The following is a 4493-nucleotide window of genomic DNA, read 5'->3' on the forward strand; positions in this document are numbered from 1 at the left end:
GTGAGCTCTGCTGGGCACCACCAGCCATTCTTCTGCAGCTTACTACATTTCATCAGACTAGAAAGTACAATACTTCATACTCATCATCTCTTTCCCTCTTCAAACACACACACACACACACACACACACACACACACACACACACACTTCAAATATCAAGATGTACGTAAGCACAAATTCCTGCAAGAAACCAGCAAAGCACTGCTCACTGTGCACAGTTCCTACTGCATATTGATTATACAGCTACGGCTTTTTGTCCCTGACCATAACTCGTCACAGAACACAGGAAGCTTTTTATTTCAAATATCTTGTCCAAGTTATTTTATCTACTTAGTTCTAAAAAAAATTACTCAAACAAAGTTGGCACTTAAGTTTTCTTGAACAATTCCATGACATCTTAAAGATATTCTTAGAATGAGTTTTTTTCAATTCTTAAATGAGGCAGTAAGCAAAAACTTCAGTGTACCATGTAAAAATGAATTAATTTTAGCATAGTCTTTTGAGTCTATTTTAAATATTGTATCTATTTATAAATGGGCTGCTGAGATGATGAGAATATAAGAAATGGCCTCCCAGGCAGTTAGTGATAGAACCAAGAATAAAGCTCAGCAGTCTTGGTTTTAAAAAAATGTTTTTTTGCATCTCAAAATGTTTTCAAATTTTAATGTGAAAAGTTGTTTTGGAAATTTTAAGTCAAATGTGCCAATTGGTCTTTGCAATTGTTAAGAACCCATTACTTTAGTTAAAGCTAAGATAAAATTTTAGAAAATAAACTACTATCTAGCTTGTTTTTCTGTATTCTCACTATTGTACCAATGTGTCTGTGATGTTTCAGAAGAACTAATGAAGAAATTCCCTGAGCAGAGGAAAGATATTCATTACAACCCCATAGACTCTTGACCCTAGCCACCCCCACGTCCAAATACAGTGCTAATTCATTCCTTTAAAATTGTATATTTAATTAAACAGCAGTTGCATATACCAAGAGGGTTATAATGTAACCTTACTGCAATGACTAAATCTAGTGACCGAGGTCTGGTGTCTACAGCACAGCAATATTGACAAAAGTTACTAATAGTGTATCATTATATGTTAATATATTTTACAATTGTCTACATTTTCCTCTCTGAGAACTGAGAACACTATGATTTAATTGTTTTACTTATTACTTAATCATTGCCTCACTTTATATACTGAAATTACTTCTGCACAGAGAAGAAATTTATCTGTGCTTTTCATTATTGTATCTCTATTATCAACAATTCTTGAAACTTAGAAGCTAATCAAGATGTAGTTGTTAACTGAGGGAACAAATGGAAGACTCATGTAACTCTAAAATAGTCTTAGAAAGATACTAAATGTATTCATATATATATATATATATATATATATATATATATATATATATTGCATATGTAATACTAGGTCAGAGGATAATTAAATTATTTTAAAACACTAACATAGTTTACAAGCAGGAACAAGCAGGAACAACCAGGTTTGCCCTGAAATGCAGGACTGTGAACTCATTCTAGCTCTTGCTGCCTTCATTCCACCTACTGTGGCCTCTCTCCTGATAAGCTTTCAAAAGTTCAATTAAAAGATGAAATTAAAAATAAGATATGTGGGGCTGGGGAGATGGCTCAGTGGAATAAGGGCTTCCCTGGCAAGCGCAAGGGCCTGAGTTCAATCCCCGGTTCTGCCAAAAAATAAAAAAAATAAAATAAGATATGTGAGGCTGGGGAGATAGCTCAGTGGCATAAACACCTGTCTAACAAGTTCAAGATTCTGAGTTTGATCCCCAGTACAAAAAAAAAAAAAAAAAAAAAAAAAAAAAAAAAAAAAAAAACAATAAAAAACCCCGATATGTATCTGTACACTTTTTCTGTGCAGCCTATGATTGTGATATTTTGATGTTGTACTCAAAGATTGTTTCAGTTTTTCTGGGGTTTTTTTTTTGCCAATTTCAATATTTTTGTTGAAGACATTGCATTTCCACTTATAGTAGAGTGCTTAAAGTGAAATGCTATGTTTCACTGTGCACATATTCCATGATTCAAGTATTAAGAATGCCCAATACTTTACTATAGCAGCTCAACTTTAACTGCTACAAAATGTGCTACAAATTTAGGTCCTTCAATCTTATTGGTTGTGGAATAATGCTATATTTATATTTAGAGTTGGCTTAATCAACCTCTTCAATGGTGGGCCCCGAGGAAGCACCACCAGGGGGAGGAGCTCCTCCACCAGGGAAGCCCCCAGACATCCCTCCAGGCAGCCCCCTGCACTCTGGGACAGCTTGGTGATGATGGGATGGCAGAATTTCTTGAGCTCTTTCTGCTGATGTTCAAATTCTTCTCTGCAGTCTGATTCTTATCCAGCCAGTTGATGATCTCATTAAACTTGTCAAGAATCTTCTCTTTATTTTTATCATTAATCTTGCCTTGATGTTTCTCATCTTCAACAGTTGCTTTCATATTGAAGGCATAGGACTCCAAGAGTTCTTGGAGGACACTTTGTCCCTTTGCTTCTCATCTTCAGCTTTGTATTTTTCTGCTTCCTGAACCTTATGCTCTATGTCAGCCTTGCTCAAATGGCCCTTATCATTAGCAATGGTAATCTTGTTCTCTTTTCCTGTACTTTTATTGACTGCAGAAACACTGAGGATGCCATTGGCATCAATATCAAAAATTACTTCAATCTGAGGAACACCACAGGGTACAGGAGATATGCCTGTGAGTTCAAACTTGTCAATTGTTATCCTTGGTCATGGCTCACTTACCTTCATTTACCTGAATGAGTATGCCAGGCTGGTTCTCAATGTAAGTAGTGAAGGTCTGAGTTTGCTTGGTGGGAATGGTGGTATTGCACTTGATGGGACTGTCATGATACTATCAGCAGTTTCAGTACCAAGAGGAAGAGGAATGACCTCCAACAGTAGGAAATCTTGGACAATTTCAGACTTGTCTCCAGATTAAATGGCTGCCTGAACAGCTGCACCATAAGCAACAACCTCGTCAAGATTGATGCCCTTACTCAATTCTTTTCCATTGAGGAGGTCTTGAAAAATCTTCTGGCTCTTGGGGTATGGGTAGAACCACCCACTAGAACCATGTCATGGATCTGAGACTTTCCCAGTTTAGCATCTCGAAAAGCCTTCTCCACAGGGTCCAGAGTGCCACAGAACAGGTGAACATTCAGCTCTCCAAACCAAGCACAAGTAATGGAGGTGCAGAAGTCGATTCCTCCACAGAGGAAATCAATCTCAATACTGGCTTGGGTGCTGGAAGAGAGGTTTCTCTTGGCTCACTCACATGCAGTATGAAGATGATGGACAGCTCTTTTGTTCTCACTGATGTCCTTCTTGTGCTTGAACTTGAATTCAGCAATGAAATGATTGACCATTCAATTGTCAAAATCTTCTCCACCTAAATGGGTGTCTCCAGCTGTAGATTTCACTTCAAAGATTCCATCTTCAATAGTGAGGATTGATACGTCAAAAGTGCCACCTCGTCAGTCAAAAATCAGCACATTTCTTTCAGCTCCAATCTTTTTGTCTGAGCCCTAAGCAATAGCGGCAGCAGTTGGTTCATTGATAATTCTAAGTACGTTAAGACCAGCAATAGTTCTAGCATCTTTGGTTGCCAGATGCTGAGAGTCATTAAAGCAAGCTGGCACAGTGACCACAGCATTGGTAACAGTCCTCCCTAGATAAACTTCTGCAATCTCCTTACCAACCGCAGGTCCCTTCAGCATGGTTGCTCGGGTAAAGGTCTGGTTGTGCTAGTGAAGACGGCACACAAGAAGCCCCTCACCTACTGGTGCATTCAATGAGACCTTCAGTTGTTCTTTAATCATTTATGTTCCTATATCCTCATTACTTGTGGCTTGCAAACCCTGTTAGATTTTAAACATCATTTGATGGCTTCACACTTTTGTACTTCATTTATTGCCATTAAAATGCTATCTGATGGCTCAAACCTAACTTGAACTGGCAATATCTTGTTAGCTTTAAACATTTTTATTTATAAAACAAAATAACTCTAAGCATTTGGTCCTCTGGAGAGTTTCCCTGTACAACAATATAACAGTCATTTCACAACAGATGAGATTTCCCTGTCCTAGTTCTGCACAGTTATTTTCTGGTTAGCTATTTTCTGATGATTGAACAAAGTTACAATGGGTTCATTACTCTCTTTACTACTAGAACATATATTATAGGGAAGTTACTTGATTTCACAGGTGATCGCTGGCTTGTTCGTTTATCTATCTCTGGCAAATTCTTCTATTGTGTATGTTTTGACCCAGATGCTTCCTTGTGACTAAAACTTCCTTTAATAATCTGTAGGACAGGGGCCGGGGAGAGGGCTTAGTGGAATAAGCGCTTCCCTGGAAAGTGCAAGGGCCTGAGTTCAATCCCTGGTTCCGCCAAAAAAAAAATAAAAAATAATATCTGTAGGATAAGTTTGATTAATTTTACTCAACAAATATCCATA

At 37.7% G+C, this 4493-nt stretch overlaps 1 pseudogene; it reads right to left on the reverse strand.

Moving 5' to 3' along the window:
• Positions 1-2182: 2182 nt before the first annotated feature.
• Positions 2183-3753, reverse strand: LOC101575273 (annotated as a pseudogene).
• Between the last annotated feature and the right edge of the window lie 740 nt (positions 3754-4493).

This window comes from Octodon degus, unplaced genomic scaffold (genome assembly GCF_000260255.1).
Source record: "Octodon degus isolate 3935 unplaced genomic scaffold, OctDeg1.0 scaffold00202, whole genome shotgun sequence".
Taxonomy (NCBI): Eukaryota; Metazoa; Chordata; class Mammalia; order Rodentia; family Octodontidae; genus Octodon; species Octodon degus.